Genomic DNA, 14,997 nt, shown 5'->3' with positions numbered 1-14,997 from the left:
ATCACATCTATTTGTGTATTAACATGCATTATGCTGGGCTGTAGTGCCCATCCATCGGTAGGTGCATTGCAGCTCCATTCAGATTCACTGGCACCACACTGCACTAGTGTATGCCCAGCCAACCAATTACTCTCGCTGAGCTAGAAAGCAGGAAAGAGCTCCAGAACGCCCCCCACCCGTTGGCGGGTGCTGGGATGGTCACTAATAATACCGGGTGTGACCACTAAGAACCCTCCTCTGCCTTAGGAGAGGATAACGCCACCCACGGTTCCCACGCAGCGCTCTCATCATGGCGGAGGAAACGCAAACGCTGAGGCCACGGTGGAAGTTTCTGGCTTTTGATCTTAAAGTGTTACTAAACCCACAGCAGTACAATCAGTCTGTAGATGCAGTAAAGCATGCTTGTTATACTCACTGTGGGACCTAAGGGGTTAATCATCCTCATTGTGTAAAAAGGCTGTTTGATCCTTCTTCTCTGATCCTCCCCTTCTACTGTCCCCAATCCATCTTCTGTTAGTACAGAGCTCTAGGAGTCACTCTGCATGTTCTCAGTTTGCTGTGTATTGCAAGAATGTTTGTTTTGTTTTTTTTTGGGGGGGGAGGGGGAGGGGAGGGTGCATGTGATCAGCACTGTCCAGACAGAGGTCACAGGTCATGCAGCATCATAGGACAGTCAGGAGAGTAAAAGCTCCTCTGACTGTCCCATGTTTAGTAACACTTTAAGCTGCAGTGTTTCCGAGGTACGTGGGTGGAGCTACGCGCTCTTCAGGTGCTGTTCCGAAAAACGATTGGAGAAATAAACTTTCTCTCCTGTGCTTCCTCCCCCCTCCCTCTTACCCTCTTAGTGGTGCGCACATCTGTGTGGTGCGTTTTTTTTTTTTTTTTTTTTCTTTTCTTCCTACAGTGCATTTTAGGCATGCTACCGTTGATTTCTATAGTACATATGTGTTGAGAGATATATACATTATATATATATATATATATATATATACATTATATATATATATATATATATATATATATATATATATATATATATATATATATATATATATATGTATGTGTATGTATATATATATATATAGGTATATCTAAAAATTCCACTATATATACCACCGCTTGTAGACGCTATAACTTTCATGTAAACCAATTTCTTTACACATATTTGGATTTTTTTTTTTTTTTTTTTTTTTTTTTTAGCAAAGACACTGGACATGTTTAATAGCAAAAAGTAAAAAATTGTTTTTTTTCTGAAAATTGGCGGTATTTTTAATTTTTTTTTTTCTATAGCGCAAAAAATAATGCACAGGCGATCAAATACCACCGAAAGAAATCTCTATTTGTGGGGAAAAAGGGACAAATTTTATTTGAGTGCAGTTTTCCATGATCGTGCAATTGTCGGTTAAAGTATCCCAGCGCTGTATCGCAAAAAATGGCCTGGTCAGGAAGGGGGGTAAATCCTCTGGAGGGCGAGGGGTTAAACACGTGCTGAAAGCGCTCACAGATCGCGGGTTTCACTGCACTGCATTCTAGTGTGGACGGGGTGTGCCAAAGGGCTGCCAAACAAGCTGCTAACAAAGCCTGTGCTTGTAATTCACACGGGGAAAAAGTACCATTTATTTTATTTATTTCAGGTACTTATATAGCGCTGTCAATTTACACAGCACTTTACATATATATTGTACATTCACATCAGTCCCTAACCCTCAAGGGGTGTACAATCTAAGGTCCCTAACTCACATTCATACATACACGTACATACACACGTGAAAGTTATAGCGTTTACAAATGACGGTATAGATACTGGAATTTTTTTTTTTTTTTTCTAGTAATTGAACACCAGAATTGGCAGGTCTGCCACTGTCTGCCCTGTGATTTTCACAGATGAGAGCAGGTTCACCCTGAGCACATGTGACAGACATGAAAGAGTCTGGAGAAGCCGTGGAGAACGTTCTGCTGCCGGTAACATCGTTCAGCATGACCATTTTGGTGGGGGGTCAGTGATGGTCTGGGGAGGCATATCCATGGAGGGACGCACAGACCTCTACAGGCTAGACAATGGCACCCTGACTGCCGTTAGGTATCAGGATGAAATCCTTAGAACCATTGTCAGACCCTACGCTGGTGCAGTGGGTCCTGGGTTCCTCCTGGTGCACGACAATGCCCGGCCTCATTTAGTGAGAGTACGCAAGCAGTTCCTGGAGGCTGAAGGAGTTGATACCATTGAATGGCCCCCACGCTCACCTGACCTAAATCCAATAGAACACCTCTGGGATGTCATGTTTCGGTCCATCCGACGCCGCCAGGTTGCACCTCAGACTGTCCAGTAGCTCAGTGATGCCCTGGTCCAGATCTGGGAGGAAATACCCCAGGACACCATCCGTCGTTCAATAGGAGCCTCCCCCGACGTTGTCAGGCATGTATACAAGCACGTGGGGGCCATTTTTGAGTTGCTGCAATGAAATTACAGCAAAATGGACTCGCCTGCTGCATCTTTTTTTCACTTTGATTTTCGGGGTGTCTTTGAATTCAGTCCTCTGTAGGTTGATAATTTTCATCAAACAATGGGGCATCCTTATGTTCCTAACACATTACCCGTCCATATCAGTATAGAGATCCAGCAGGAGATTTTTCCCCATTGAGATCCGATGGGTTTTTCAAAGTGTTCCTTTCATTTCTTTGAGCCGTGTATAATAAATGTGTTGTTTTTCAGATATGCCAGACACTGGGAAGCAAACCTGAGCTGCAGTATGGACTAGGCCAGCTCCCCTTTCTGCTGATTTCTCTGCACATTCACTGACTGGGATAAAGGTAAGCACTGAGTACAGTTAGGGATCAGTTGGGAAATCTTTGTCATTCATAATCCACCTAATCCACTCATGTCCTGCTGGGTTGCTCTTATTACCAGCATTGTATTTACTGCCCTAAAGGCTGAAGGCCTGCTAAGGATGGGATATTTATAAACCTTAATACAAGTTAATAGGATACTGACACCTATCCATTCAGGGCAGAATCCCAGGACCTCCTGGTAGCCCATCCTCCCAGAAAGGTACATGCACCAGTCTGTGCTCATTGCTGCCTTACTTGCTCTGTCAAAAAAGGAACACAATTGGAAGACGGACAGAATGTTTTCCCCCTTTAACAGCAAGTGTCTGAACAAGGACCTACATGCCAGGGTGGCTAGTTATTTTTATATGTTCAATCTGAGTTTATTACAAAAGAAATATTCAGATAATACAGAAAAGTACAAAAGTGTCAGAAAAGGTATCAGAAGCTTACAAAAATCAATAAATACTGAAAAAAAACAAAATATATGGGTTAACATATACAGGTACCAAAACCCAAGGCACAAATAATATAATGGTTCACACATGGCGTAATAAAGACATTGGAGAGACCAAGTGCAGTTCACATTAATGCGTATGTGTAGCATATTGGTCCAGCGTGGACCAGTGTAACAATGTATATACCATACCTGGCCGATGCCCTTGAAAGCTGGAAATTAACAGACGTAGACATCACTACTTCACTTGCTTCCTGGTCACGTGATGAGTGGCTGGCATGATGCACTGTGAACACAGGAGGATTTTATCAAACTGTGCTGTAGAATCCTATTTGTTTCTGCTCTGAAGAGTAAACTGTTTGTGCAGAGTGAATGTGAATAAAAGTGACTTTTTCATTATTAGTCATCTGATGCACTTGCAGTGTTCTAATGAGGAAAGTGGCAGGGTCGGCATCCATCGGTAGGTGCATTGCAGCTCCATTCAGATTCACTGGCACCACACTGCACTAGTGTATGCCCAGCCAACCAATTACTCTCGCTGAGCTAGAAAGCAGGAAAGAGCTCCAGAACACCCCCCACCTGTTGGCGGGTGCTGGGATGGTCACTAATAATACCGGGTGTGACCACTAAGAACCCTCCTCTGCCTTAGGAGAGGATAACGCCACTAACGGTTCCCACGCAGCGCTCTCATCATGGCGGAGGAAACGCAAACGCTGAGGCCACGATGGAAGTTTCTGGCTTTTGATCTTAAAGTGTTACTAAACCCCCAACCATAAAATCAGTCTGTAGATGCAGTAAAGCATGCTTGTTCTACTCACTGTGGAACCTAAGGGGTTAATCATCCTCATTGTGTAAAAAGGCTGTTTTATCCTTCTTCTCTGATCCTCCCCTTCTACTGTCCCCAATCCATCTTCTGTTAGTACAGAGCTCTAGGAGTCACTCTGCATGTTCTCAGTTTGCTGTGTATTGCAAGAATGTTTGTTTTGGTTTTTTTTGGGGGGGGAGGGGGAGGGGAGGGTGCATGTGATCAGCACTGTCCAGACAGAGGTCACAGGTCATGCAGCATCATAGGACAGTCAGGAGAGTAAAAGCTCCTCTGACTGTCCCATGTTTAGTAACACTTTAAGCTGCAGTGTTTCCGAGGTAAGTGGGTGGAGCTACACGCTCTTCAGGTGCTGTTCCGAAAAACGATTGGAGAAATAAACTTTCTCTCCTGTGCTTCCTCCCCCCTCCCTCTTAGGGCTGCGCACATCTGTGTGGTGCGTTTTTTTTTTTTTTTCTTTCTACAGTGCATTTTAGGCATTCTGCCGTTGATTTCTATAGTACATATGTGTTGAGATATATATATATATATATATATATATATATATGTGTGTGTATGTGTGTATATATATATATATATATATATATATATATATATATATATATATAGGTATATCTAAAAATTCCACTATATATACCACCACTTGTAGACGCTATAACTTTCACGTAAACCAATTTCTTTAAACATATTTGGATTTTTTTTTTTTTTTTTTTTAGCAAAGACACTGGACATGTTTAATAGCAAAAAGTAGGGAAGCATCTTGATGACTAAGGCCACAGATGTCAAACTGCTACCCTCTGGCTGTTGCGGAAAAACAATTCCCATCAAACCTCTGCCTTTGGGAGCCATGCTTGTAACTGTCAGCCTTGCAGTGCATCATGGGAGTTGTAGTTCTGCAACAGCTGGTGGGCCGCAGTTTGACACCCCCCTGACCAAGGCCTTCCAAACTGATAGAATAGATGCACAGGTGTGCTTCCATGAAAGGTTGATTAACTTCCTAGTATAAAAGGACAGGAGGGTGAGTAGGGTTCGAATAGCTGTCGTGGGGGCCAAAGAGCCCACCAGGCTTAAGAGACTTCGATAGGGGAGGCGATGGTAATAGTGGTCACAGATTGTATACACTGTATGATATGCCAACAATAAGTTTGAATAGCTGGGCAATTACAAAAACTACCGTATTTTCCGGCGTGTAAGGCGACTGGGTGTATGACGACCCCCTAATTTTCCAGTTAAATCATAGGTTTTGGGCTATACTCGCCGTATAAGACTACCCCCCTTCTGAGGCAACACCATTTAAAAACATCAGATTTTTTATTGAAATGGTTATGACTTACCGGTACTTAAAATCCTCATGTTCATCCTCTGACATCATAAGTTCATGAATGACATCTTGTGATACATTTGTAAGACAGTCATCATATGGATCAAATTCTAAATCAGATGGTTACCACTGGATGTGCGGTAATACGGTAGCTTCGGCTACATACAGTATATATATACAGCCCGCTGGATGTGCAGTAATGTACATACAGTATACCGCGCTGAGCCAAGCTGGCTCAAAACAATGTCCCTATGACAGATTAATCTGTCAGCCCGCTGGATGTGCGGTATATACAGTATACTGAGCCAAGCCGTTTCAAAACCTACCGGTACGTCCCTACTGTAATCAGACCGCTGTATGCATGTATGTACGGTAGCTGCGGCTACATACAGTATACACTGGTCCAATCACAGCGAGCAATGTATTCTACTAATGAATACAAAGCCTGCTCGGATTGGCTGAGGTTGTGACATCAGCCCACCTCTCTGACTCAGCCAATCCGAGCAGGCTTTGTATTCATTAGTAGAATACATCACTTGCCGTGATTGGCCCAGTGTATACTGTATGTAGCCGCAGCTACCATACATACACGCATCCAGTGGTCTGATTACAGTAGGGACGTACCGGTACGTTTTGAAACCGTTTGGCTCAGCGCAGTATACTGTATATACCGCACATCCAGCGGGCTGACAGATTAATCTGTCATAGGGACATCTGTTTTGAGCCAGCTTGGCTCAGCGCGGTATACTGTATGTACAGTATTACCACACATCCAGCCAGCTTGACCCAAACAAACTCAAGGTTCACATTTTATACCCCACGTATAAGACGACCCCCAATTTTTGGGGTATATTTTAAGTATAAAAAGCAGTCTTATACTGTACATATGAAATTGCATTTGGGGGAGGAGCAGTGCCAGCATGTGGAGGATTGGGAACTATACACCCGGGTCAACCATGCCAGGTCAGATAGATCCTGTGCAGGAACTTGTAGTGGATTAGTTCATCTCTAGCCAACACTAATCTGGAAAAAGGGGCTTCCCACATGTCATCCCAATCATCATTGTCTAAATTGGGAGCATCCACAAACCAGGCATTTCAGCATAGTGTAAGCAACCTTCCCATGTCTACAAATAGCTGCTTATAAATAGTGTCCAAAACTTTAGGCAGGGAGTCCTCACATACAGTGAAGGAAATAAGTATTTGATCCCCTGCTGATATTGAATGTTTGCCCACACACAAAGAAATGATCAGTCTGAAAATCAAATGGTAGCCGTATTGTAACACTGAGAGACGGAATAGACATGCATTTCTTGTGAATTTTTTATTGCTAACAAATTATGCACGGATTTGCATGTTCGTGAGGGAAATAAGTATTTGATCCCCTATCATTCAGCAGTATTTCTGGCTACCAGGTGTCTTTCATACAGGTAACAAGCTGAGATTAGAAGCAGTCTCTTAAAGGGAGTGCTGCTATTCTCATGTTACCTGTATAAAAGACACCTGTCCACAGGAGCAATCAAGCAATCAGATTCCAAACTCTCCACCATGGCAAAGATCTGTCCAAGGATGTCAGGGACAAGATTGTAGACCTAGACAAGGCTGGACTGGGCTACCAAACTATCGCCAAGCAGCTTGGTGAGAAGGTGACAACAGTTGGTGCAATCATTTGCAAATGGAAGAAACACAAAAGAACTGTCAGTCTCCCTAGGTCCTGTGCACCATGCAAGATCTCACCTCCATGATCATGAGAGCAGTGAGGAATCATCCCAGAACTACATGTGAGGATCTTGTCAATGATCTCCAGGCAGCTGGGACCACAGTCCCCAAGAAAACAATTGGTAACACACTACACCGACAAGGTTTGAAATCCTGCAGTGCCCACAAGGTTTCCTCTGCTCAGGAAAGCACATGTCCAGGCCCATCTGAAGTTTGCCACTGAACATTTGAATGATGCAGAGGACGACTGATTGAAAGTGTTGTGGTCAGATGAGACCAAAATCGATCTCTTTGGCATCAGCGCAACTCTCCGTGTTTGGAGGAGAAGGAATGCTGCCTATGACCCCAAGAACACCATCCCAACTGTCAGACATGGTGGTGGAAACATTCTGCTTTGGGGGTGTTTTTCTGCTAAGGGGACAGGACAACTGCACTTCATCAAAGGGACGATGGACGGGGCAATGTACCTTCAAATCTTGGGTGAGAGCCTTCTTCCCTCAGCCAGGGCATTGAAAATGGGTCGTGGATGGGTGTTCCAGCATGACCATGACCCAAAACACACGGCCAAGGCAACAAAGGAGTGGCTCAAGAAGAAGCACATTAAGGTCCTGGAGTGGCCTAGCCAGTCTCCAGACCTTAATCCGATTGAATATCTGTGGAGGGAGCTGAAAGTTCGAGTTGCCAAACATCAGCCACCAAACCTTAATGACTTGCAGAGGATCTGCCAAGAGGAGTGGGCCAAAATCCCTCCTGAGATGTGTGCAAACCTGGTGGCCAACTACATGATTTATCACGGGTGGGAGTCCAGGAGGAATCACTCTTAGTTTTCACGAGTGTTTTGTTGTTGTAATGATAACACACTATATTGAGTTTATATTTTTTTGAGGTATCCTGATTTGAGGTTCCTGGATTGAAATTCAGCAAAGTGGAGTAGTCCTCAACGTTTGAAAAAGCACTATTTATTGAAAAGCACTTTATTTTGGACTTATATGTGGACATTTGTTGCTATATGTTTTGCACTGGTGGGGGTGGTTGAGGGAGTATCGAAAAGATATTATTTATACATGAAACGTCTGACCTCTGTGTTGGCTAGCAAGGGATTTGCCACCAAGTACTAAGACATGTTTTGTGAAGGGGATCAAATACTTATTCCCTCATGAACATGCAAATCAGTCATCATTTGTTAGACATGCATTTGTTTTGAATTTTTTGTTGCTGTTCTGTCTCAGTGTTACAATACACCGAACATTCGATTTTTGGACTGATCATTTCTTTGTGAGTGGCAAACATTCAAAATCAGCAGGGGATCAAATACTTATTTCCTTTACTGTAGTAAAGCCTCAAAATCACTAGATAGCAGAAGAATCCTAACCCCAGCACCCCCCAACTGAGCCTGAAATGTGTGTCTGGATTGCAAAAAAACAAAATTGATGGGAATTAGGTAAATTAGGTAAATTGTATCAAGTCTTCAATCCAGCAAATTGCAGCAAAGTCCCATTATGCACAACATCACTAGGAAAGGTCGTTTTTAATAGCATTCTATTACAATAAAAGTAAGCATAGCAGTTGTATATGCTATATATTTTTACCATGTATGTGGAGTTACCTTTTCAGGCATTAACAAGTGATTACTTTTACTTTTATTATGCCCAGAGTGTAGCTTTAAGCCCTTCTGAAAAAATGTTCCAATCTTAAAGCGCTGCACAAACTGTTGGCTATATAAATCGTTAATTCTTTCAGTTCACTGAACAGTCAATGGGCTGATATAAATAACGGATTGCTCTCCCACCTAATCAATGCTTCTGAACAACTCCCTCCCAGAAAAATACACTGAAGAAGTATGAATTGGGTTATGGCAGGAGCTCACTTGGGATTACCAAAACAAATCCCATCGTTTTCACAATACCTGGCCTTGCTTTAAAACCATTGATAAGATTACATCACTCCTAAGTACGTATCTGTTGTCTCTGATACTGTGCAACGTATGCTTCATAATCAACCAACTTACACCATACCGGATGGTAATGTGTAGCCTGATTTATGATTGGCGTTGTTTGCTCTTATCATGAAGCTTACTTTTTTTTTACTATTATTATTATACAGTATTTATAAAGTGCCAATAGTTCGCTCAGCGCTGTACATTACAAAGGGGGACAGAACATGTGACAGAACAATACCAATACAATGCAAAACATGAGGGGATTGAGGGCCCTGCTCCTCGGAGCTTACAATCTAGGAGGGAGGGGATGGTGGCACAGGAGGAGATAGCTGTGGGGGATGGAGTGGTAGGAAGAGTGGAGGAGGTCGGCAAGTTAGCAGGGGGTGGGGTAGGCTTCCCTGAAGAGGTGGGTTTTCAGGGTGCGCCTAGAGGAGAGTAGGTGATAATCTGATACTATGCTTAATGCTCATTGATATAAGGGGATTGGCTTATAGGACATAAAAAAACTGTATTTTGAGGAGCCCAGGAGGCACAGGTGCAGCATACAACCCGCTGCCAGCACCCCTAGAGTACAAGTTCCACGTGCTGGGCATATTTCCCTGAATGCATGCGTTCCTAAATGCAGTTACACCACATATGTCAGCCTGATTTTGACAGGATGCTGGTATTGGTCTATATCAACTTGAGCACTGGAGGCAGGTACGTAGGTGGACTTCAAGTGCTTAGTGCCGCAGGCATCATCTCCGAACCAATTTTTAGAACTGACAGTTGGCTTTCTTGTACAAGCAATCCCAGTGGCCAACTAGTGTATTTCCACTTTTGTGGCTAAATTCGGGTAATGCCTATTTTTCTAATTGCACAGTGGATATAAAACTTATACACACCCCTGTTAAAATGTCAGGTTTCTGTGATGTAAAGAAATGAGACAAAGATAAATCATTTCAGAACTTTTTCCACCTTTTTATTGTGACCTATAAATTGTACAACTCAATTGAAAAACAAACTGAAATCTTTTAGGGGGGGAAGTAAACATAAAAAAAAAAATAAAAAAATAAAATAATGTGGTTGCATAAGTGTGCACACCCTCTTATAACTGGGGATGTTGCTCTGTTCAGAATTAAGCAATCACATTCACAATCATGTTAAATAGGAGTCAGTACACACCTGCCATCATTTAAAGTGCCTCTGATTAATCCCAAATAAAGTTCAGCTGTTCTAGTAGGTCTTTCCTGACATTTTCTTAGTTGCATCCTACAGCAAAAGCCATGGTCCACAGAGAGCTTCCAAAACATCAGAGGGATCTCATTGTTAAAAGGTATCAGTCAGGAGAAGGGTACAAAAGAATTTCCAAGGCATTAGATATAACATGGAACACAGTGAAGACAGTCATCATCAAGTGTAGAAAATATGGCGCAACAGTGACATCACCAAAAACTGGACGTCCCTCCAGAATTGATGAAAAGACGAGAAGAAAACTGGTCTGGGAGGCTTCCAAGAGGCCTACAGCAACATTAACCACTTCCTGTCCGGACACTTTTACCCCCTTCCTGTCCAGGCCAATTTTCAGCTTTCGGCGCTCTCACATTGTGAATGACAATTACTCAGGCATACAACACTGTATCTAAATGAAATTATCATTTTTTTCAAACAAATAGAGCTTTAATTTGGTGGTATTTAATCATCACTGGGGTTTTTATTTTTTGCTAGAAAAATGAAAAAAGACTGAAAATTTTGAAAAAAACATGTTTTTCTTAGTATTTGATACTAAATTTTGCAAATAAATATACTTTCTTCATAAATTTAGGCCAAAATCCATTGTGCTACATTTTTTTGGTAGACATAACCCAAATCAGTGTGTATTATTTAGTCTTTGTGAAAGTTATAGAGTCCACAGACCACGGTATATATATTTGATATATTTGAAAATGTATCAATCCTGATGCACGGACTACCTATATAATTTCTTGGGGCCCTAAAATGCCAGGACAGTACAAATACCCCCCAAACGACCCCTTTTTGGAAAGTAGACAGTCTGAGGTATTTAATGAGAGGCATGGGGAGTTTTTTGAAGTTGTCATTTTTTGCCAATTTTTTAAGGAAATGATGAAAGTAAAAAAAATTCTTTTTTTTTTTTTCCCACAAAGTTGTCATTTAACAAGTTCTTTCTCTCACACGGCATAGGCATACTTGCAATTACACCCCAAAACACATTCTGCTACTCATCCTGAGTATGGCGATACCACATGTGTAAAACTTTTTCACAGCCTAACCACATAGAAGGGCCCCACATCCAATAAGCACCCTTAGGCGTTCTAGGGGCAAAAATTACACATCTAATTTCTTGACTGTCTATCACAGTTTTGGAGGTCCTGGAGCACCAGGACAATTGAATTACCCACAAAATGACCCCATTTTCAAAAGAAAACACCTCAAGGTATGTTTTAAGAGGCATGGGGAGTCCTCTGAAGATTTCATTTTTTGCCACATGTTTTTGGAAAATGTGAAAAGAAAATGAAAATGTATTTTTTTTTTGCGCAAAGTTGTCAATCTATGAGATATTTCTATTACACAGCATAGGCATACTTAAAATTGCACCCCAAAACACATTCTCTAACTCTTCCTGAATATGGTGATACCAAATGTGTGAGACTTTTTCACAGTCTGGCCACATAGAGGGGTTCCACATCCAATAAGCACCTGTTAGCGTTCTAAGGTCAAAGATCGCACATCTAATTTCTTAACTACCTATTGCCGTTTTGGAGGTCCTGGAGCATCAGGGCAATGGAATTATCCACAAAAAGACCCCATTTTGGAAAGCAAACACCCCAAGGTATGTTTTAAGTTTTCCGTCACTCTCATCTGTCTGAATTTGAAATGCCTCCTCGCTTGTATATGATTTTTTGGCCATATTTTTGACACTGATCAGGACCCACTGGTATGGCAGTGATCAGGCTGGTGTTGCAGTGAGGGACAGATATCTGGCTGCAGTTGGTTCACACTAGTCACTGTTGGGTAAAAATCAGAGATACAGTGAGGTGGCTGTGGGCCACTGCGATGATCAGGACACTGCTGGGCCACTTGTGTGGCAATCAGAAACACTGCTGGACTACTGCGGTGATCAGGGACACTTCGGTGATCAGGGGCACTGCTGGACCACTTATCCGGCGATCAGGGACACTGCTGGGCCACTTGTGTGGTGATCGGGAACACTGCTGGGCCAATGTGGGGATCAGGGACACTGCTGGGCCAATTGTGTGGTGATCAGGAACACTGCTGGGCCAATGCGGTGATCAGGGACACTGCTGGGCCACTTGTGTGGTGATCAGGAACACTGCTGGGCCAATGCGGTGATCAGGGACACTGCTGGGCCACTTGTGTGGTGGTCAGGGACACTGCTGGGCCACTGCGGCAATCAGGGCCACTGCGGCGATCAGGGACACTGCTGGACCACTTGTGCGGCAATCAGGGACACTGTGGCGATCAGGAACACTGCTGGACCACTTGTGCGGCAATCAGGGACACTGTGGCGAACAGGGACACTGCTGGGCCACTGCGGCGATCAGGGACACTGCTGGACCACTTGTGCGGCAATCAGGGACACTGCGGTGATCAGGGACACTGCTGGGCCACTGCGGCAATCAGGGACACTTCTGGGCCACTTGTGTGGCAATCAGGGACACTGCTTGGCCACTGCGGCGATACTGCTGGGCCACTTGTGTGACGATCAGGGACACTGCTTGGCCACTGCGGCGATCAGGGATACTGTGACGATCAGGGACACTGTGGCGATCAGGAACACTGCTGGGCCACTATGTGGTGATCAGGGACACTGACAATCAGGGACACTGCTGGGCCACTTGTTGGGCGATCAGGGCCACTTGTGGGCAATCAGGGCCACTTATGGGCGATCAGGGCCACTTATGGGCGATCAGGACCACTTGTGGGCGATCAGGACCACTTGTGGGCGATCAGGACCACTTGTGGGCGATCAGGGCCACTTGTGGGCGATCAGGGCCACTTGTGGGCGATCAGGGCCACTTGGGGGCGATCAGGGCCACTTGGGGGCGATCAGGGCCACTTGTGGGGGCGATCAGGGCCACTTTAGGGGCGATCAGGTGTCACTGAGGTGGAGGGCAGTTAGCTACAACCCTCTTCTTTGCTGTTTCTCCTCTCACAGACAACTCCGTGAGAGGAGAAGGAGGCGGAAGCCGCACCATGCGGCTTTTGTTTACACTTAAGCTGTGTCCTTATTGGACACAGCTGATCACATGGTATGGGACCGATTTCATTGGTCCCATACCATGTCACGTAATCCACCGTGTCCGTCGGACTCGGCGATCATCGGGCTCGCGGGTGCGCGCTCTAGGAGCCACGCACGAGCCTCACAAGGTGCCGTTTAGAGACGGCAACCCGCTCCTGTAGGTGTCCCGTCCTGCCGTTTATAAACAGCGGCCGGACGGGAAGTGGTTAAAGGAGCATCAGGAATATCTGGCAAGTACTGGCTGTGTGGTACATGTGACAACAATCTCCCGTATTCTTCATATGTCTGGGCTATGGGGTAGAGTGGCAAGACGGAAGCCTTTTCTTGTGAAGAAAAACATCCAAGCCCGGCATCTGAAGCCTGGTGATGGCAGCATCATGATTTGGGGCTGTTTTTCTTCAGCTGGAATGTGGGCCTTAGTCAAAGCAGAGGGAATTATGAACAGTTCCAAATACCAGTCAATATTGGCACAAAACCTTCAGGCTTCTACTAGAAAGCTGAACATGAAGAGGAACTTCATCTTTCATCATGACAATGACCCAAAGCATACATCCAAATCAACAAAGGAATGGCTTCACCAGAAGAAGATGAAAGTTTTAGAATGGCCCAGCCAGAGCCCAGACCTGAATCCGATGGAAAATCTGTAGGGTGATCTGAAGAGGGCTGTGCACAGGAGATGCCCTCACAAACTGACAGATTTGGAGTGTTTTTGCAAGGAAGACCGGGCAAATATTGCCAAGTCACGATGTGTAATACTGACAGACTCATCCCCAAAAAGACTGAATGCTGGAATAAAATGAAAAGGTGCTTCAACAAAGTATTAGTTTAAGGGTGTGCACACTTATGCAACCATATTATTTTAGTTTATTTTTACTTCCCTCAACCTAAAAGATTTCAGTTTGTTTTTCAACTGAATTGTACAGTTTGTAGGTCACATTAAAGGTGGAAAAAGTTCTGAAATGATTTATCTTTGTCATTTTTTACATCACAGAAACCTGACATTTTAACAGGGGTGTGTAGACTTTTTATATCCACTGTATAATATTCCCATTCACTTAGCATGATTTAAAAAAATATTTACAAAAATTGCTGTTTGCCGTTTTACTTATCCTACCTAGTTTTTTCTTTCTTTGTAACGTTAAAGTAATTCAAAGGCTTTTTTTTTTTCAAGGAAAAAATAGCAAACATGTCTATACTTACCTGCTGTCTGCAGTCGTTTTACACAGAGCAGCCTGAATCCTAATCTTCTCAGGTCCCCCACAGGCTCTCCTGACCCCTCCCTCCTGTTGGGTGCCCCCACAGCAAGCAGCTTGCGATGGGGGGACCCACTGCTTCATGTGCCCATTCACACACGGAGCCACTGTTCGGCCCTGCCCCCTCTCTCTTCTCATTGGCTCACTTGCTGTGATTGATAGCAAGGGGAACCAATGGCTCCCACTTCTGTCTCAGCCAATGAGAAAAGGGAGTCTCGGGATAGCTGAGACTCCAGTGCACATCGCTGGATCAAGAGGGGCCTTAGGTGAGTATTGGGGGGGGGCTTAGGTGAGTATTGGGGGGGATGCTACACAGAGAAGGTTTTTTAACATCATGCATAGAGTGCATGAAGGGAAAAAACTTTAAGCCTTTAGAACCACTTTCAGGAAGGGACTGGG

General features: G+C 43.9%; 1 protein-coding gene across 3 annotated transcripts in view; it reads left to right on the top strand.

The window, feature by feature from the left end:
* The window catches only part of CTIF (cap binding complex dependent translation initiation factor), a 402,276-nt gene that overhangs the window by 64,860 nt on the left and 322,419 nt on the right, over positions 1–14,997 (top strand). For all 3 annotated transcript variants that reach the window (XM_089664081.1, XM_089664080.1, XM_089664082.1), the window contains exon 2: positions 2,714–2,811. The gene's annotated coding sequence lies outside the window, so the exon portion shown is untranslated. The remainder of the gene's footprint in view (positions 1–2,713; positions 2,812–14,997) is intronic.

This window comes from Staurois parvus, unplaced genomic scaffold (genome assembly GCF_062004578.1).
Source record: "Staurois parvus isolate SC_StPar_1 unplaced genomic scaffold, SC_StPar_1.0 ptg001830l, whole genome shotgun sequence".
In the NCBI taxonomy this organism is placed as follows: Eukaryota; Metazoa; Chordata; class Amphibia; order Anura; family Ranidae; genus Staurois; species Staurois parvus.
Note: the sequence above shows the minus strand (reverse complement) of the source record. Positions and strands in the feature narration are given on the sequence as shown.